Source organism: Meriones unguiculatus, chromosome 3 (assembly GCF_030254825.1).
Source record: "Meriones unguiculatus strain TT.TT164.6M chromosome 3, Bangor_MerUng_6.1, whole genome shotgun sequence".
Lineage (NCBI taxonomy): Eukaryota > Metazoa > Chordata > Mammalia > Rodentia > Muridae > Meriones > Meriones unguiculatus.
The window spans coordinates 188,040,066-188,062,102 of NC_083351.1; the positions used below are offsets into that span (position 1 = coordinate 188,040,066).

A 22,037-nucleotide genomic window follows, 5' to 3' on the forward strand; every position below is an offset into this window, starting at 1 on the left:
ACAGGCTACATCTGAGCAGAGGTTCTAGGTTATATCCATACATGGTCCTTGGTGGAGTGTCAGTCTCAGAAAAGACACTGTGCCCAGATATATTTGGTCCTTGTGGAGCTCCTATCCTTTCTGTATCAGACTAACTCCCAATCTTTCTTATGATTTCCTGTACTCTGCCAAAGGTTTGGTCATGAGTCTTTGCTTTGAAAACACTGCTAGTTAGAGTCTTTCAGATGCGCTCAGTAGACTCCTGTCATATGTTCAATGCACATCCCATCTGTCTTTCTAAAGGAGGATTGATCATCTTACCCCATGTCTGCTCTCTTGATTATCTTTTTTAGGTGTATAGATTTCCTTATGTTTATCATATCTTGTAGGTCTATATAAATGAGTATATACCGTGTTTGTCTTTTTCCTTCTGGGATATTTCACTCAGAATGATCTTTTCTAGATTCCACCATTTGCCTGCAAATGGGAGGGAAGGGTTGGGAGGGAATGAGGGATCGGGACACGGCTGGGATACAGAGTTAATAAAATGTAACTGATAAGAAAAAATAAAATAAAAAAAGAAAATTAATTATAAAAAAATAATGCATATGAAATTCCTAGCATAGCATTGGAAAGTGATGAGGAGGCAGTGACTTCGACATGGAAAAGAAAACCCTTCCCAAGTTTTAGCATAGGTTACATAGCTGGAGATCACTCAAGGTCCCTCACTCCCCAAATCAAAAACAAAACAAAACAAAAAACAACCAAAAAACCAAACAACAACAAAAAACTAGTTTTGCTATCTCTGTACAGAAGTTTGTTTGCAAGTTGGCTCCATGGGTGAAGAAGGTCCTTTTGACCCCTGTCTAATGAACCCATTGCTGTCTTGGAAGTACGTAATATTACAATTCTTGGGATGTAAAAACTTCCTGGGATTTTTATGTGAAGCTAACCCCCATTAAAGAAGAAGGTACTTCTGTTCAATGACAGTGAGCATTCCTTCCATGTCTGTCCCTTGGACACACTGATTTTAGGCCAGATTAGTGTGATGCGTGGAGCTGGAGCCAAGCCAAATCCATCCCTTAACTTACCTGCTTTCCCACAAATGAATTCAGAAGCCAGGTTTGATTTCCACACAGTCTGTCAGATGCCCCCATCTCTCCCAGGGATGATTGGCACAGTCTTTACCCCTGGTTAACCGTCTGCTTCACAGCCCTTCTCTCCTGCCAATCCCTAATTTATCCTACAAAGCTTTAAAATGTGTCACCAACAGTCACCACATTAATAGTTCCAGTACTTAAAACACTTGCATAGGGCCCCAGATGGAACTTTGCAAAGGAAAACTATCCAGCTTATTATTCCCGAATTCCAAATTTATTCAGTGTTTTAAAAAAATCAATGTATTAAACCTTAACCATAAAAGTGCCAGGTCCCATGCTAGACATTAAGGATAAAGGAATGAACAAGCAGGCAGGCCTGTGCCTTTAGGGTACTTGTTACTACTGTGATGAGGAGGGAAGAGTTCAAAACAGAATCTACAGGAGACTTGGAGCCTGGGGACAGAAAGGGCTTCGCAGACAAATTAGACTCTTAAATTGATGCCCTAAGGATGAGTGGGGATTAAGCAGGTGTGTTAGCTAGCTTTGCATTGCAGTGACATAGCAGCAGACAAAGCAGCTTCAAAGGAGGAAAGATTTGTTTAAACTAATGGTTCAGAGGTTCCAGTTCATCATTGCCTGTCTGTTCCTTTGCTTCTAGATAAGACAGGGCATTGTGGTAGAGACAGCACACACCTGAAGGTACCGAGCTTGACACCCCCCAACACCCCCGAAGGAGGAGCAGCCCTGCTAGGCCACAGAGGAGGACTTTGCAGCCAGCCCTGAAAATACCTGATAAAACAGGATCAGATGAAAGGGGAGGAGGTTCTCCCCAATCTGTGGACTTGGAAAGGGGCAGGGAGGAGATGAGGGAGGGAGGATGGGATTGGGAGGGAATAAGGGAGTGGATACAGCTGGGATACAGAGTTAATAAAATGTAAATAATAATAATAATAAAATACAAAAAAAAGAAAAGAAAAGAGAGCAAGAGAGACAGTTTGGGTGCCAGGTTAAACAAGGAAGAACCAAAGGAATATGACCTAGTGACCTACCTCCTCCAGCTAGGCTTTGCCTTCTGAAGTTTCCCGAACTTCCCAGGATAACGTCACCTGCTGGGAACCAAGTATTCCACACATGAGCCCAAGGATGAGAATTTCAAATTGAAAAATACACAGAGAAAGAAGGTAGAGCCAGGCAACAGACTGTGTAGTTCTCGAGTTAATGGTGACTATGTGAGTGGATGGAATGAGAAATACAGGTTTGCTGAAATGGAGGGATGGAGGGAGATGAGGAGACTAAAAGGTAAGAACAGAGAAGATCATGAGGCTTTCCCTAAGCCCAATGAGAAAACATATACACTGTGTATATTCCAGTATGTTTGTTGATGTTTTCTATATACCAAGCTTTCCTTAGAAACATGAGTAAGAAAAGAGAAAGTATGTCAGCATACAATAAAGCAGGACCACTGATCTCTCTGCTAGTACAATAAAGCTATTCTTTTATTTTTTTTTATTTTTTACAATTTATCCATTTTATATTCCCATTGTAGTCCCTCCTTCAACTCCTTCCAGTCCCACCCTCCCTCTTCCCCTTTATCTTCTTCCCCTAGTTCACTGAAAGGAGGAGTTCTCCCCTGTCATATGACCCTAGCTTATCAAGTTTCATCAGGACTGCCTGTATCCTCTTCCCTTATGGCCTAGCAAGATTACATCACCAGGGGGAAGTGATCAAAGAACAGGCAACCAAGTTCATGAAAGAGGCAGTCTCTGTTTCCCTTACTAGGGTACCTACATGGAGCTGCCTATGGGCTACATCTGAGCAAGGTCTAAGTCTTCTTTGTGATTGGTCCTTAGTTGGTGATCAGTCTCTTGCAGGAACTCCTGGGCCCAGATTTTTTTTTTTGCTTTGAAGCTGTTCTTAAAGCAAATATTCAAATATTGGTCAATTTCAGGACCCAGTGCATATCTGATTTTGTCCAAAGAGCTACATTTTCCCACAATGCTCAGCAGAGTGATGTCCAGTAAGCAAACAGTGGGTGAAAGAGAGCAAACGATATGCTCACAAGGCAGAATCACCAACACATGCAAAGAAAGATAACATGCCAGGGAGACTGAAGCAGGGGAACATTACTTGGGAATGTTTATCAGGAGTAAGATTTGATGGACAGGTAAGAAGAACATGTTTCAGACAAGACAATATGCATGTAAAAAAGGTACAGAGGGGAAAGGAGTCCAGGAAAAGTGTAGGGAAGGGTATCCAGAGAGCAAAGGAAGATTTATGCTCAGGAGAAGTGGCAGTTAGTTGAGTAGGCAGGTAGCTTATGAATATGGGGATTCCTGAAAGCATAAGGACTTGGAAACAACCTACAGCACAAAGGAGAGTCATTGATTAGGTAAAAGGAGGAGCCATGAGGAAGACAATGTTTTGAAAGTAGGAGGCTAAAGGTTCCAAATGTAGAGAGAACAAAGAGAGAGACAAGCAGAAGTGTCCAGTTTCATCTATAAAGAATGCTTAGTGGATCAAGAGTAGTTCAAATGGTCAGACTGCTCTTAAGTATGAGAAATCAAAATTCAAACAGCAAATTGGCTAAAGATAGAATTCAAGTTGTTTTTGAGTGAAGTGTGTGTGTGTGTGTGTGTGTGTGTAGATATGTATATGTTTGTAGATAAATATGTATCATGCATGCAAGCATGTGCTCAGGTAAGCACATGCATATGGAAGCAAAAAAATCAATCTTGCACACTCTTCCTTAGCAGCCATCCAGCTTGTTTTCTAAGACAGTCTCTCAGTGGGACCTGGAGGTCAGAAATCAAGCAAAAATGACTAGTGAATAAACCTGAGGGTCTGTATGATTTCCCAGTGCAGGGATTACAAAAGACCCACCACATCTGCCTTTTTAACCTGCATGCTTAGGCTTGAACTTGGATCCTCAGGCTTATGCTGCAAGCTCTTACAGACTGAGGCATCTTCCCTCCCCTAGGATCCAAGGTTTGCGTGTATCCTAGTCCCAATCAATCGTCAAAGCTTATGAATGGAGAATTTCCAATATGGCTATCCAAATTCCAGGACATTAATAGGCTGTGTTAGAAGGATTTAGACTATAGATCCAGAAACTATAGCCTGAACGGCCCAAATAAGGTCAACCAAGAAAAGTTTTTGGTTGTTGAACAGTTGGAAAAAATGAAAAGAATAATGTTTTGTGAGACATGAAATTTAAATTTCAGAGTCCGTAACTATAGTTTCACACAGCCATGCTGTGATTAGAAATTGCCAATTGCTGCTTTCTAGCTCTGAGAATAAATCTAAATAGCTGAGACTTTGTGGATCACTAAGCAATGTGGAAGAAACTGCAGACAAGCTGCTCATGGTAGAGTGTCTGGTCTTCAACCTCATGTCTTGACTACAAGGTGTGCCTCTTCATTTATTTTCATTTCTGTTATATGGTCAGGTTCAAGTACACTTACACAATCTCCAAGTTCAAGTTTGAGTTTGTTGTGACAGAAATCCAGTGGTACTGCTTACTCAATGTTGAATCATTATAGTATGGAGTGATTCTGCTCTGGGAAGAGCTTTGGTTCCTATGTTTCCCTTTCCTGTGAGTAAGGTTTTGATGCAGGGAGTGGAAATGGTCTTATGCTCTATCAACCAGTGGGAGAGTGACTTGAGAAAGGTGTAGCCCTGCAAAATGAGGGGATTTGTAGATGGTGGATGTGAACAGACTCTGAGTTCCATCCTAGGACACTGTCTGAAGAGGGCTGACATGCGGGGCAAGAAGAGGAACAACTGTGGTCAGCAAGGCCTGGGAGGCCTGGTGCCAATTCAATGTTCACAGCAGCCCACCTCCATCTGGAATGAAAACTTTTTTCTTAATGCTCTTATTAAACCGTAATCTTAATCGTATTCATCATTATTAAGTCTTGAAATTGTCTGGAATATTTAAATAAGGCCAAGCTGATAGTCAGAGGGACAGATTTAAAGAGACAGCTAGAATTCTCTTCATGGAGCCTACCAAATAATCACTGGAGATTCAGCCCCTGATAGAAACTAAGGTTTCTGAAGTGAGCCATTCGCAACAGCATCACAGGAGAGGGAGTTTCCAATTACACTTGGCCTGGATAATATTAGTCTTTCTTTCAAAGTCTCCTGAAAACTTATCAGGGAAAGGAAGAGGCATAAATGGAAGATGAATTAAGGATTTAAATGTACCCAAAGACTTGGAGGGATATTGAAAGCGAATAACTAAGTGCCTTACTCCTTTCAATTCCAAAACAATGTCCATTAAATAACTGCAATGCCTCTGTCCCTGTGGCCAAGAATCTCATTTCCAGCTTTCCCCAGAAGGTCACATGGCCTGGCCCAGCTCTTATCTCCTGATATAGGACAGGCTATCACCATGGCTTTTAGAACTATATGCAGAGAAAGAAACAATGGTGTTTTCTTTCTTTTTTCTTTGCTAAATAAAAAAATTAAGTCAAGATAATAGATTTGCCTTTTTGTTCCCCCATCCACCTGACAGGCAGTGGGTATGACTTTAATCAGTAACTTACTTTTTGCCCCAAACATGCACTGTATACATCACATACCTTAATTCTGGCAAAAGCATTATGGGGTTGGTTTCACAGTCTTTGCTTTATAGATGAGGTATCTCATACTAGGAGAAAATATATTAACCATGGTCACCCCACTTGATTTAAACTCTGGGCACAGGCCCATTTCCTTTGTTTTGCATTCCACTGGCTTACTAGAATCGTACTGTCCCTTATAGAAAGGACAATGTAGGAAAAAGCCTTAGATGTACTGCAGACAAAAGAGCACTGAGGACAAGGGAATTTTTTTTATAATATCCATTTTATCTGGTTTGAGTCTTGAATACTAAAACAATCTATTTAACCTTTACTCTGGATAATGCATACATTAGAAGTGGGAACCTATATACCATCATAAAAATGTGGGAATTTGATACCCGCTGACATAAAATCAAATAGCCCAGCCATAAAAGGCATCTTTTTTATGTGATTATCTTGCCAATATCTTCGTATTGCTAAACTAAATCAAACTACAATTTTCCCCACATGCCCTGAATTTAATGGGAGCCATTAATAGGTCTGATTCCTTATAGATCTCCCTGTAATAAGAACATGGCCTCCTATGCCCTGGCTGATTAAAATGAAGCTACAATACTGTCATTTGTTATGTTACTTTGAGAATGTGGAAGAGTAACCCTGCTAGAAATACCAAAGTTGTTGACACTCAACCTGGCATTCAAGACCTTCCTAAAATACCCAGTATCAATATATCTTTCTGGAACTTTCTTCTACTATTTCTATATATCATCTCTTCCCCAAATTTAATAACATCATAAGAGAAAGATTTTTTTAGAGTATCTATTCCAGGAATAGCAATGGCAATTGAAATCATTTCTGCACTCTGGTTGGCATTTAAGAGCACTAAGCGTGAGGGTTCCGAAGCTTACTAAAGTGTCCATCAAGCTTTGAGTTAGTTGAATGTAATCCTACATTTCACAATTCTTTCTACATGTTTTAACCCGTTCATCTTACAGATGTAAGAACTGAGACTCAGAGACCACCTAGACATTTCCAAGCTCACAAAATATATAACATCCCTGAAGAGTGAAACTTGGTTGAATGGAGAATAAAATATTACCAGGAACAAGAAACCAATGATTTACAAAAGGCAGAACACAGCTCCCCTCACACCAGTAAACATCTAAGAGCCCACAATTCATCAAGATCTCCAATAAAAACCCCTAGTCTTCCCCCTGGCAATGAGCAAAGAGACACCTTGTTGGTGGTGGTGTTCTTATATCAGTCAGGGGAGAAACAGATGGCAGTCCTTTGTTCATTCTAGCTTATTGCCTGACTTGGTAGCCAAAGCTGTCTCATGCCTAGGACTCATAGAAATCAAATCCAGATAGCACAGCACAGGAAGAAGACAGACAGAGACTTGGAGACCTCCAGCCTACCTACACAGCTGCCCTCCAGGGCATGGCACAGGCAGATCATAGACACCCATGTGCAACCACACCATGCAGCACAGATGAAGGATGAAGCCCGGGGACCCACCAGCCTTGTTGGCAGCCTACAGAGGAAGCCACCACAATGTGATGGTAAGATGGGAGAGAAAAAAGTGGAACAGCTTAAGCATTATGAAAGAGATGAAACTGGAGACTCCAGGGTAGAGAGAAGTAACCTGTTATGAGTGGCCAACTCTGCCATTTGGGGCCAGGGTGATGTCCCAGCTCGAACTGACACTAAGGGCCATATCTGAGTCCGTGGTTATGCAGCAGCAGGGGTCCATTTTGATGTCTGTGGCTCATATTACCACTAGAGAACATGGGATGTCTCTGGTTGGGGCAGTTTCCTTGGATGTCCAGGGACTGTGCATAACTGGTCCTGCCTGTCACTGTATGTGGAGAGCTGGCTCTGTCTTTCACTAGTAGCAGCACTCAGGAAAGCAGGCCCTGCACCTCACATATGCAGCACAATGAGCTGGTCCTGGAGGCAAGGGTGTAACTGAGCCAACCCCGAGGCATGAATGTGAGAGAAATGACCCTGCCACTCAGCTGCTGTGTGGTGGCACAGGCACAGCGGTGATGCCCCACTATCACCCCTTGCCATCTCCGGCAGTTGGAAAAACTGCCCACAGGGTCATAAGGTTGAGAGGCCTATGCCTGCCCCTAACTAGCTTCAACACTTGGGAGAGTGGGCCTGCACTTTGCCTGGACAGCACAGCAGAGTTGACCCTGGTGGGGGGGGTGCAGGTGGGTGAACCTCGAGGGTGAGTGCTCAGGCCGGCCAGGCCACAAGTCTGCCTGCCATAAAGAGGTATGGTGAGAGGAATGATGCCTTGCTGCCCTGGCCTCTCACTACCTGTGGCTGTTGGAAGAGCTGGCCCCAAGTCATGAGGGTGGGAGGGCTTTTCCTGACCCTCCCCAGGTGCAACACTCCAGTGGGCAGGCCCTACATCTTGCCTGAGCAAAACAGTCGTGCTGGCCCTGGTCAAGAAAAGGTGGACGAGCCTCAAGGAAAGGGCAAGGGAGAGGTAGCCTCCCTACTCATCTGCCATGGGTGTGGGAATGATGCCCAGAAGGGAACCCCCACCTTGCCCCTCCCTCCTGTGGTAGTCGGGAGAACTGGCCCTGAGGTCAAGAGAGTGAGTGAGCTGTCCCTGTCTCTCACTGGCTGAAGAGTGGGTCCTGCACCTCACTTGCCCCCTCACAGGTTGTAGCACTCAGGAGAGTCAGACCTGCACCTTGCCTGGACAATAGAATAGAGCTAGTCTTTATAGTGAAGGCATAGGTGAGCCAGCCCCAAGGATATGAGTGCAGGAGAGCAGAACAGTAGAGCTGGCCCTGGTGGAGAAGGCGGAGGTGAGCCAATCCTGACTGAGAATGTGAGAGAGCTGACCCTGCCACTTCCCTGCTGTGAGGTGGCATAGGTGCGCGATGATGCGCTTTCCCTCCTCCCCTTCCCACCTGAAGTACCTGAGAGGGTTAACCCTGGGGTCATGAGAGTGAGGGAGCTATGCCTGGCTGTAGCACTCAGGAAAGCTGGTCCTGCACCTTGCCTGGGCAATAGAACGGAGTTGCTCTATATGGCAAAGGCACAAGTGAGCCAGCTCTAATGGTGTGAGAACAGGAGAGCTGTCCCTGCCTTCTACTGTTGGTGCCATTGGTTGGCATTGATTGGCCTAGTCAGAGCAGTACTGAAGAGTTTGCCCTGGTGATGAAGGTAAGGAAGAACTTGTAGCTGACAACCCAGGCCCAGATCCAAGGCTCTGAACTGACCCATCCCAAAATCTATATCAATATCATCTGCTAATGTTCGGGACATGTGAAAGGACAATCCCTGTTGTTCCAAAGCTGCAGGGTCTCCATGACACAGGGCAACAACAGGATAACCAGGAGAAAGCTCAGTGAGGATCCAATATTGATGGTGTCACAGAAGCCAGAGATCTGGAACCAGACCAATGACTCATTGCAGTGAACATTTGAAAGTGAAGATGTGTGGACAGAGAGATATACTGTGGGACACACTGTGACATACTACAGCTTCCACATCGAGATGTTTTCTATGTTTTGATTTTTGTTGTTTGCTTGTGTGTTTTATTTGGGGGAGGCTGCAAAGGCAAAGGGTGGAAATGAAGAGTTGGGGAGATGAATGGGACTGGGGTGCATGTTTAAAAAAAAACAAATCATTAAAAAGTTTATTTTATAAACAAAACCCTTAGTCATTCTTAGGAAGTTATTTCTTCACTCTACTTCCCAACATTTTATCCATTGCTGCATCAGACAGAAACATTCTTCTACTGATCCCAAATCTTCCTCCAAGCAAAGTTAGTGAATTTTGTGTCCTTTGGATAGTGTAAGTTTTTTCTCAGAAAGGACCTTATACTTGCTTTTAGCTATCAGATGCTGGGACCCCTTGATCAATGACTCAGTGAAGAGAGAGAACAGAGGCGTTACACCAATTGCTAAAACTTTCACTCCCACTCACGTTAATTCTCATGTCTTCAGATCCTCCTTAGATCCCCGTTACCTGCATGACAACAGCCCTCCCAACATAGAGAGAGAGAGAGTTCTTGGCATGATCCTAAGTACCTGCCTCAGTCTGATCATTCAGACAAACTTTGTAACCTCATGTTTTCTCCATTCTTCTCCATCAATCAACAACCTTGACTAAGAAAGCCAAAAAATATCACCAAGGCACCATCTCTTACACTATACCCACCTGTTTTTAAAGGTTATTAACAATGGGCTTCTCCACTATTTTTCCCTAAGAAATAGTTCAGAAAGGCCAGTTGTGTAATCAGTGATGTCCATTTTGTTATGCGAGTCAGTGATGTTATTCTTACAGTCAGTATTATCAGTTACTTGTCAATACACACCTGCTCTTCTGACTTGAGTTATACTCACAGTTCCTCATGTATCTTGTCCAGCTACTGACTGTTTACCTTTCAAAACCAGGACCCCTGGTTCTCCATCTTTGAGACCCTGTTTCCAAAACCCCAGACTTACTGAACCCCAGGGAAATATGCATGAATCAATATTCACCAAGACAGCAAGAGATGTTAGGAGACAAACCCCGACGACAGGTAATGGGGGTGGGAAATCTCCCTCTGTTCCTGTGCAGCTGTGAGATCTTCAGAAAACTACTTATCCTCTCTGTACTTTCATTTACTCAGCTAAAAACTAGAAATAAACTTGCACCAACCTCACATAATTCCTGTGAAGACAAAAAGAATTAATGTACCCAAAGCTTTACAATGTACTACATGACACAGATTGAGTGCCCAGCAAGTGTTTGGAATTCCCTAGCTCTTGCAAGTTAGTAACATAATAATAGTATTTCTACTTGGCTTCTATACTGAACTGTAAATTGATTGAGGCCTAGGATTTGATCTTAGTCATATTTAAATTCCTTGCCTATCTAACACAGTACTAGTTACCTAAGTGGTAATGAATATTTAATGAATGACTAAATAAATGAATAAATATGTTTGAAACCTTCCTGAAGTCTGAAAGTAGTCATTTTCCACAGTTCTCTGCTGCCAGTGGCATATTCCAGTTCAAATGGACTTTAGTGAAATGTTCCTTGGCCATCACTCCAAGACAGAAGAGACAGTATATCTCCATGACATCCAACCTCATGTTTATCTTACACTATCTTAATAAACTTTCACTAACTCAAAAGATTAAAATTCCATCTTCTCTTGATGTTATCTTTGAGTGACAAACAGCATTAAGACTTTTTTTCTCCCTACCTTCCCCTTTAGTTCCTAATGAAGCAGAAGCCAGCATGACTGTTTTATGTACCTATTTGTCTGAAGTAATGGTGTCATCAGAGACAGGCTCACCCCTGCAAAGAGTGTCTTCCTGGGATCTGGTGCAGAAAGACACAGGCAAAGTGCTCAGTGTTACAGCGACAAGGTGTTTGCTGTTTGGACATCAGACCTTACATTGATGACTCTACCCCACCAGCATCTTCAAAAGACGTGTGATTTCCTTTATTGCACATGAAGCAGACCAGTGACAGTTCCGGTCATATATTCATTACTGATTGAACAAGTCAGTGCTGAGTTCACTGTGTATCCAGAACACGTGAGTTGTGCAACTTTGGTAACACTGTGTCACTCTCTACAAAATGATTGCCTGTGAATGGAAATACTGTATATAATCAACTTGACAAGATCTAGAATTATTTTGGAGACAAATCTTTATGAATGTTTCTGAGGGAGTTTCTAGATTAGGTTAACTAGTATAGGAAGATTCACTTTAAATTTCTGTATCATGGGCTGGGTTTTCAGAATAAAGCAAGCTGAACACTAGTCCCTCTCCCGCTTTTTCCCCTCTCCCTTTCCCTTTCCCTCTCTCTCCTTCTCCTTTCTCCTCTCTCACATGCCTTAGCCCCTAGCCCTAGCCCTGCTAGTGCTAGCTCTGCTTTCTGGTTGAAGATAAAATATGACCAGTTGCCTCACAGCCCTGCAGCCCCTGCTTTCTTCCCCATGATGGACCAACTGCCTCCTGGAACCATAAGGCAAAATAAAACCTTCCTCCATTAAATAGCTTTGTGTCAAGGTATTTGGTTACATCAACTTAAAAGGTAACTGACAAAGGACAGACTTCCAGACACATTGGGTCTCTAAAAAGCATTGATAATATAAATGACAAGCAAGCCCCTTCCTTCAAGAAGCTTAGAGTGAAGTAAGAGAATTGGGCTTCGAAGCATGTATGTTATCCAGGTTATCCAGCTGTGTGTACTTGCAGCAGGGGTACATTTAGGTCAATAGAGATTTTTAAAGGCATGTTAAATGGCTGTATGCCAAGGAATGGTTATGGAAAGTACTAACATCTGATTTAGGTATGGAATAATACATAGTAATATATTAAGGAGTTTAGAACAGAAGATTTAGTGATAGGCAAAGTACAATTCCAAGAGGGAAAAAAAAGAGAATGTACAAAGACACAAAGACATTCACACATGAGAGAGCATGGCCTTTTAGGCTACAGAAAACCACTAATGTATGATTAGAGCATTAGCTTTGAAAGTCTATGCAGCAGGGAGGCAGGTGTCAGGTAATGAGAGACCTGGATGTCGTGGTCGGAAATTAAGAATTCACGATGGCTAATGGGAAGATATGAGGAGGAGGGAATTAGAGAGCTAGATAATCACACTTAGGTTGCATGATGAGGATCCTTTGTACTTTTATGTGTTTTTTCATATGCTTTCTCTGATTGTTCCACTTTGCTCTACTTTAGCTAGACTGGACAGGGCCCACTTACATGCACAACCCAAAATGAAATCAACTCTGGCTAGCAAGTAGCTACAGGAGTATTGTGTGTCTCAGATGGAAGACTGACGTGAATACCTCTAGCAGCCTGGCAAATACATTAGCCAGCAGCTTTCCATACAGGAGAGTAGGAACGAGTGGCTCAAGTATTCTGGAACTGACAGGAGCTAACTGAAGCCTGCCAACACTTGCTCCTAGTCCAACGTGCCCAGAGCTTCCTCCTTACACTGATTAAGGGGATAGCAGGGCTGGAGTGTGGCTTAGGGACAGATGATAGCATAGAACCCTGGAGGCATGGGAAGAGGTGGAGTCCTAAGAGACACACAGGTAAGGAATGAGTAAGTCCTTCCTCAGCCTCTCTTTTATCCCCCTCCCTCACTGATTTTCATTACATGATTGTTTTTTGATCTGTCCCTAAACATGTCTACAAGAAGTATCAGACCAGGTCTATCATACTGACTTATATGGTCTCAGTTATTTGGCATCTGTCAATTGTTTGCTAGTATTTTATTAATGTGGTAAGAAAAAATAATAGTTCCTGAAGTTCTTTGGAACCTGTAAGTTACCCTACTTAGTATAGACAGGACAGGTATGGTTAAACATTAGAATGGGGCAATTATTCCAGATTATAAAGTAAAGATCTCTCAATCTAATGAGATTTGAGTAGAGGGGCCAGAATATTAAGAAAAGGAAAGCCAGTAGGCTTTGACAATGGAAGATATGACCACACATCAAGGGTTGTAGGTGGCCTATAGACACTCAGAGAACAAGGAAACAGGGCTGGGGAGATGGTCCCTTTGGAAAGTACATTGCATGCATGAGGGTCTGAGTTTTATCTCCAGAACCCATGGACTTATTTTTTTAAGCCGTGTATCATGGCTCGGCTCACACTTGTAATTCCCAAAATACTGGGAAGACAGAGACTAGTGGATCCCTGTCACTTTTAAGGCTGGCAGCTTACACTACTTGGTAATCTCCAGAAAGGGAAAAACCCTGTCTCAACAGTTATGGGAGTGAGGAATGTGCAGGTGTAACCTAAAGAGCACAACTAAGGCTGTGCTCTGACCTCCCCCACATACATTCACTTGTACACGAGTGTATAAACACACTTAAGAAGAAAAAATAATAATAGCCACTCTCATTCTTGAGCATCCAGAATAAGCACAGTTCTACCAACACTTTGATTTTAGCCATTGAGCCTTTATATAAGTTTGGTGACGGAGGAATTATATGAATTGCATGTCTAAACCAGGTCCCAGGATTAACGTACCGAGGTTAGTAACATATGGTCTCAGTGGAAGAGGATGCACTCAGTCCGGATATGACTTGATGTGCTAGGGTGGGTTGGTAGAGGGATCTCTCCTTCTCAAGAAGTAAGGAGATGGGTGAATAAGAGAAAGAGGCGGAGAGGAGTGAGGTGGACATGGTCCAGACATAAAGTGAATAGATAAAAATAAAATAAATTTAAAGATCCCCCAAATCCAACTTTTGTAATTTTAGTGTCGTCTGAATTATTCAGACATGTCAAGTTTGGAAGCAACTGTAAGTATACACACATAGGCAAAAAGACACACAACCATCACCTAAACCTGTTTGGACATCATCTTAAGCAGCAATTGAACATCTTTCAATTTTCATATTCTCCAGGGAAGCACAACATTGTCTGGTAGTCTCAGAAATCAGATTCAAAGAGGTGAGGTCACAGGCATAAGTTTTGAAGTCCTCTGACTCAGAAAGTACAGTTGCCTGCTGGGGTGGCCATGAGCTGGGAAAGTGACTGGTCTTAGGATGGAGTCACAGCCTTGATATTGACTTAAATTCATTGATCAGGCATTAATTCCCAAGGAATTTTGCAAACTCTTTTTTCTGAGCTGCAAGACTGCGAGGGACCAGTCTTAAACAAGTTAATATTTGCCCTGCAACCAAACTGCACTGGGGCAACAGGCATAACTTACTTACTCAAGGTCTATTCAGAAACAATGTACATTCACATCTCCCAGCCACCTTGCAAAATATGCAGATTCTAGGGGCTAGATCCACAGCTCCTAAATCAAAACCCCTGGAAGTAATGCCTATAAATCTATGCATCCTCATGTACTAAATGAGGATGATTACCAAGTTCAAACTATTACTATACAGATAGAAAAATGAAAAACAAGAACAAACAAGCAAAATCTCAAAGAAAGGAAATTTCTCAAGGTCATATAAAAAGCAAGCAGCAAAAGAGTTGATCCAGATCTCATGAATCTAACAATATGATTTGGGATGAGCAGCCCTATCAACAAGGAAGGAAGAATACTGGCAAATTGACTGAGCAGTCAACAGCCTCCTTGAGAACACTGCATCCATCACTACAATCATGACAGCAAACTTAAAAGATACAACTCCTTATTTTGCCCATTATTTCTTTTTGACAATGATATGGATATTCCTTGTGGTGAAGTAATGATGGGTGTTTTGATTCCAGATCCAGTCGTCTTTTATTTATAAAAGGACAGATTCAGCTGAATGCAAATTCTCACAGTGAGAGGAACAGCAAATGGCGGCCAGAGGTTCTCTTTAGATTGCACCCAAGGTGACCAGAGATTTCTAGAGAAAGAGAGATAAATTTAAGAATGCAACTTAGCAAAGGAGACATTTGAAAGAAGGTATAAGGTAGCTAAAATGAGTCATAGACTCCAGAATCTTAGCCAGAACGAATCCTTAAAAGAGTGACACCAAGGGATTGAAAATGTGGTTGCGATCTTTCTGTTGGGAAATTAATGCTCTAATCCTGCAGGGGATGAATATTGGTGGCTCTGACTTATGTGTATAGCACAGAGTTTTCCTAATCAGCTTTTCCTTTTGGTGCTGCTCAGAGTGAAGGCTGAGCGCTGAAAATAGTCCACTCCAAAATCTTTTGATTGTGAAGTGTTTTAAGAGGAAAGACGTGGGTAACAGACTAATAAAAGCTAGGAATGGCTTGCATTTGTGTTTTCCCGCAAAGATTTTCCTATCCCTTACTTCCCTACAACCAATGCCAGAGATCCACAGGACTCCAATAGTTTTCATTCAATTCACCTTAAACCATCTCTTGACCTACTGGGTGCTGCTGCTGGGGTGCCTGCTACAAGTGAATGTTTCATTCTCATTTAAAATGCTTAAATAACTTTGACTAGAAAAAAATCTGAATACAAGCTACAGATTAAAAGGAAAGAACCAGAGGCTGATGATTCAGCAGTTAGGAGCTTAGAGTGCTGTTTCAGAAGACTGAAATTGGATTCACAGCATCCATTTCACGAGACTCACAAACTAACGAAACATCCGCTCCAGGGAATCTAGTGCCTTCTTCGGGTTCCCATTGGTACTCCCAAGCTCACACTTACACACATTTAGAAATGGAAATAGTTTCTAAAGTAATGAATCAGTTGATATTTCTTGGGTACCTACTAGGTGCATTTCCGTAGACTCAAGTAATTTTACCCTCATGAAAATTCTTCATATTAAGTGGATGTCTTTAATGCCTAATTTATGCTTCCGCCTCATTTTTTATTTTTTATTTATTTTTTTAATTTATTACAATTTATTCACTTTGTATCCCAGCTGTAGCTCCCTCCCTCATCCCCTCCTAATCCTGTCCTCCCTTCCTTTTCTCCTCCCATGCCCCTCCCCTAGTCCACTGATAGGAGAGGTCCCCCTCCATCTCACCCTAGCCTATCAGGTCTCATCAGGACTGGCTGCATTGTCTTCCTCTGTGGCCTGGTAAGGCTGTTCCCACCTCAGGGAGAGGTGATCAAAGAGCCAGCCACTGAGTTCATGTCAGAGACAGCCCCTGTTCCCATTACTAAGGAATCCACTTGGAGACTGAGCTGCCTTGGGCTACATCTGTGCAGAGGTTCTAGGTTATCTCCACGCATGGTCCTTGGTTGGAGTATCAGTCTCAGAAAAGACCCCTGTGCCCAGATATTTTTGTTCTGTTGCTCTTCTTGTGGAGCTCTTGTCTTTCTATCGCCCTCTTCTTACATAAGATTCTCTGCACTATGAGTCTCAGCATCTGCTATGATCAGTCTCTTATCTATGCAGCCAGATGATTATAAATAAGTGATCACTGCATTTCAACCATATGCACTTGATGAAAAAGTGACTTTCTGATACACCACTAGAATTACTGATTTTGGAAGAATTAGTATGTAAATCTGTGGGCAATCCTTTAGTTCAACTTGTAATAATAAAATAGAACATGACAAACACTATAACAATGGTTTCTATGAAGAAATTATAATGTTCACAGGAAAGGACAATGTTCACCCACAGACCACAGGGCCTTGCTCATGCTGTTTGCTAGTAACATCAATCCTCTCAATCATCCTTTCTATCATCTTGTCATCTATGTTGGTGATATGGTTTTTCCATTGTTGAAACCTGTGTACTGATTTCATACCACTTGTATTCAACAATCAACTTGCCTGTATATTATTTTTCACTATCATCATAATAAAACTCTCTGAAGACATAATTCTTTCAATCCTAATTTTAACCTCAAGAGTTGCCCCAGTAGATATCTTATAACTACTGAATGAAGAACATTCATTAATCTTCAGAACAACATTGGGGGTTGTCATTCCAACCCTTCTTTTAAAATCAGTAACCAGAAACTTCAAGATAAAAATATAACATGATGGGGAATCAACCGCATTTGTACAGATTCAAATCCAGCCTACATCTCTCTCATCATACTTCACTAGCCTTATTGTATAGATCAAATAGGCCACAGGTTCACAAGTGACTAACAGGAACTCGAATACAGGAATGAATGGGAGAAGCAGGGGCAGGAGTGGCTAAGAATTTTTCTGAAGACCTGATTTGGCAGTTGCCAATCTACAGATGTGTTGAACATCATAAAAAAAGAGATTAACAGATAATAACAACAGCAGTAGCATCTAATACTGATGACATGTGTAATGTTTCACTAGAGAAAATTTTACACACAAAGATTCTAGAGACGTGACAAAACTATCTTATCTGGAATAAATCTTTGAAAGCAGGATCTGACCCATATACATGGAGAGAGAAAGGAAGGAGGGAGGAAGGAAGGCAGGGGGTGGGGACAAAGGTGAGAAGAAGGAGGAAACAGAGGCCAGAGAATGGGCTGGCTCCCTGTTCTATGACCTGATTTCTCTGCTGAATTCTGCCATTCACAGTAGTTTAATACTTGTATATGGAATCATGTTTCTATTCCTACACAGAAGATGAGTCAATGAGTGTTTATCTAAGTCACCTGTGTTGACTATGTAGAAGAGGAGACCAAGACCTGCATATTAATCAAAATATTACTACCACATTTTTAAAGAGTAATATAGAAGCTCACTTCTTTCTGTTGTTCTTTACTTACGCATAACCATCAATCCTAGTTATATAATTCCTCTCTCCTCTCTTAACTGTGACACGTGATTTTTTTATTTTCTTTATACTTTTCATATCTTATAGTTTTCATTAAATCTTGTTTCCCACAACAAATATTTATCCTTAGTTTGTTTCATAATTAACATGTTCTTCTTGAAGACCAGATTTAGGTTTGATTAATTTCTACAGGCTACAAAAGCCTAAGCAAAACCAAACAAATATGAACTGAATTAAAGTAATGATGCAATTTATTAACCTACAGCTAAGGAATAAAAGCCTTTTTCTAATATAAAAGTATTGAGGGAAAAGGCAATTGTTTTTAAGGAGACAGAGATTAAAGGAGACTCCACTCATACCCATAAATGTTGGTCTGTGATATTTTTGAATCATGGCTGTCCCCAGTAGAATAATTTAGAAGACGGAGATAACACACATTCTTTGGGCTTTTGAAAATTAGGATATGGGGTAATATCTCTTATTAATAAAAAAAAACAAAACAATACAAATATTAGTTAGAAAATTGACAAGAAATTTAAATTAAGAAATTAAATAGATGGGAAGAAATTAAATGGTATAGGAATTTCTACCCATAGACTGTAGAGTTATAAAACAACATCTCTCATCTCACCCGTCTGCAAACAATTCTGTGTGTAAATGTATTTTTGGCACAAATGGCTGTGTCCTAAGATTCTTGATTATAATTATAATAATGGGCTTCTGAAAGCCTGCAAGTGGTTCAGGGAATGATAATAAGGGCTGAGAAAAGACATGTTGTTTACATGGTGAGTGTTTGTGGAATATACAATGAGAGTAGGAAGAAAAGCTCATGTTATACTTTCCACAAACTCCAAAATATACAATTACACTCAAGCAGGCCATTCCCATATCCCTGTACTTCTGCACACACAGTAAGATGCACTGTCTCTCAAATAAAGGATTGTGGATGGTGGGGAAACAGAAGTTCTTTTCTACTTTCCTGGAAAATCTTCTCATATCCCGGAACAACCCAGGCTTTTTCTTCCTTAATGGAGCTGAGTGAGAAATCTGCAGGAGGTTACATTAGGTCTCTCCACGTGCCTTCTCTCACCTCTAGTTAGTCTCTGCCAAGCTATTCCTAGCCTCAAGACACTTTCTGTCACTGCATAGACCTGATGTTCAATTTCTTTTCTGATATCCCACAACCCTGGTCCTTTAAATGGCAACCAGATGCTCCCCTCTTCATTCATAACCTTTCTGAGAACATAGAACCTGGTGATCCAGCTGAACCATCGTTTTGTTCCAGATTTTAGATAAAATACACAAAATATAAAATTCAGTATTTAAGCTAGTTTGGATTCAGCATACTTAGTTATCATGCTGTACAGCCATCATCACTACCTACTTCTAGAAATTTCTTGACACCCCAAAGATGAACCTAGAAAACAGTCATCCCCCATTCTCTCTCACTTTAGAACCAGTGCTCACTGTTTGGATTTTTTTTAACTGTGAAAATGTCTCCTCCTGTACTATAAATAATAGGTCCAGATTAATGTTTACTGATTTCAATAATTTCCTACTTAATTAATACAGAAATATTAAACTCTAGGACGATTATTATAAAAAATGTGTTTTTACAGATTATTTTTAAAAGTGAGCACCACAGTAATAATGGCTGTCATCCTTTGAGCATTTAATTGTGCCGATATCATGCTGCTGCTGACAAGTGTATTACTCCTCTTGATCACTAAAGAGGGTGTGTTATTATTCTTGATTGACAGCTGGAAGCGCTGCAGCACATAGCTCCTAAGATGGAACTCCGAATTTGCCTAAGTCCAGATTCAATGTAAATATTGAAAGCTATAGTGAGTAAGGTATGTTTTATTAATAAAATTATCCTACAGAGCTTTAGGCTAAATCTTCTTAACTATGCTGTAATTCACAGATTCACTGTGATTCTCCATTAAAAATTTCATAAGTGTCAGTCATGTGGTCATTTACCAAGAAACATAACTAGACAGTAATTCCTTCTCTTAGAATAAGTCTCTATTGACTTTGAAAATGAGCATCCATTCATCCCCACTGGTGTCTGCATTATCCTCAGTATTCTCTTAGCCAGTCCTGTGTGGTGACTTACATTTTTCTTCAGTGTTAGCTGAGCTAGCTACAAAGTATGTATAAGACACAAATGTATGAGGAATAAAATGTCAATCATACCACTGTGAACACTGAACTGGGTAGTATGACTTAAACTCAGATCAAGAGCCAGTGTGGACTTTCAGTTATTTCCTTCTCCAGCCACACCTGGAGATAGTAAGTGAGAAGTACTTGTCCAGGAAGTAACAATTGACCAAATTCTGCACAAAAGCCACTATCTTTAGTCCTACTCAACAAACAATTGAAACAAGGCCTCACTCATGCCATGAGTTACCAAAGAATCATAAGTAACAATGCTGAGACTTTTCATCTTTTACTTTGAGCAAGTTTGGCTGGGCCATATCTACTAAAGAGAAACAGAGTATCCACAGAGGTGGAATGGATTGGCTAAGATTAGTCAACTGCAAAGACTCTGGAACCCACAGAGCCCTCAGTCTATGGCACTGGTGTCCATTGAAAACTACAGGTGGTTCAAAGTCATTACAAATACCATTCTCTATCCAGATCACACGGACCAGACAGAAAAATTCCTGTTTGCCTCTCCTCCATGAATGCCAGTCAAATTCTTGGAGGTCCTACAGAGAAAGACCTCCAGGTCTGGGTCTTGTATCTGCAGACACCTTGTCACGGTGTCCTCATTCCCACAAGCTATGTCAGGCAGCCTTCTGTTCTTTTTCATCCAAAACCTGCTCCCTGGAGATGCTGAACTTTTGTTTGGCATCTCTCATTCATGCCATTTGTACCTACTAATCTAATAGCACAAGGCTGCAGAAATGCATTGGCAGCCTTTACATTCTAAAATAAGCTCTGACTCAATGCCATTATATGATTAAAGAGCAACCATTCATTACTCATAACCAAGACATACTTTCTTACATATGGGTAATACACAATTCTCCTAAAGAGCTAAACAATATTGAAGAATAAATGCATATCAGTAAATTGTAACACCACTAACTGAGTGCTTAATAGATGCATACACCATGCCAAGCATTTTCAATCCAGTAACTCATTTAATCTTCTTGCTGCCATCATCATCATCCCCAGGTAACACTGGGATGTTATGGCAATGTCAGAGGCTGGTTCTGCATAGAACCTAAAACAGAGTAAGAACCTAGAGTTCATTCCACAATGTCTGACATTCAGTAAGGAGCCATTATATTCCGGAAAATTTTACGAAACTCACTGGCAGTCCCACTAGCCTGGAGCTAGCTATTGATACTTGGACTTTCCAGAAAAAAGAAACTAATTTTAGAGGTACTTAAAAATTGGCCCATGTTTTTCCAATTAGTAAATAAATATCTAAGAGCCAACCCTGTTCTCCATAGTGGTGAATGAAGAGTGTAGGGTCTAGTTTGTAGCCTCAGAGTAAATGAGGTTAACACTCCAGGAGAGAATAATTGTGTCTATAGAAGTAGGCAGAAATCTGTGCTCCCTGGGGTCACAGAAAGGCAAACTTGCCTAGAATTGATATAAAATATTTTAAGAAGTAGAAAATTGACTGGTCTGCAAGGTCTGCTGAGGTTCAAATGGTGAATTGGTGAAGGGAGGGCCACATGAGCAAAGGCGCAGACACTGAAATGACAGGGCATTCATTAGCAGAAGTGATGGGCAGTGGTCCAGACAGAAGACAAGGTTGTAGGAGCTAATATTACAACAGTCCTGTTGTTCTCTCTTTGATGAGGACCTGGATTTCAGCGGGGGCCTTGAGCTCAACTTCTAGATAGAGAACAGGGTTTCCATTTCTCTTCAGAGCACCTAGAGCCCATTAAGCCAAGGCTCATGTGCACTGGGTCTGGTTGTAGAAAAGGTTTTCCACAGAGTATTACAGTTTAGCTCTTTTAGCATGAAATCAGCAGTGGCAGTGGAAACTCCAGAATTCAAAAGCCTATGGAGATACCCATATGTTACAGTTCTTGGTTAAGCTGCTGTGTTGAGCTTGGTAAAGATGTGGGCCGAAGTCCATGCTTGGTGGGGTTGCAGCTGAGACACAGGCCTGGTGAGGTTCAGACCTGTGGGACCAGGCTGGAGAGCAGGCCTAGTGAGTTTTGAAATGAGGCCCAGTGGGGGATAAATGGTGAATGTCAGGAAGTCATGGTGAAAGGCTGACGGTATCCTGCAGCCAGCATGTTTATT

General features: G+C 41.4%; 1 non-coding gene across 1 annotated transcript; it reads left to right on the top strand.

Annotated features, from left to right (window-relative positions):
• Positions 1-6,850: 6,850 nt before the first annotated feature.
• Positions 6,851-6,994, top strand: LOC132653331 (small nucleolar RNA SNORA48). The gene has a single exon (XR_009591099.1). It is a non-coding gene; the product is annotated as a small nucleolar RNA SNORA48 (small nucleolar RNA).
• Positions 6,995-22,037: the final 15,043 nt, after the last annotated feature.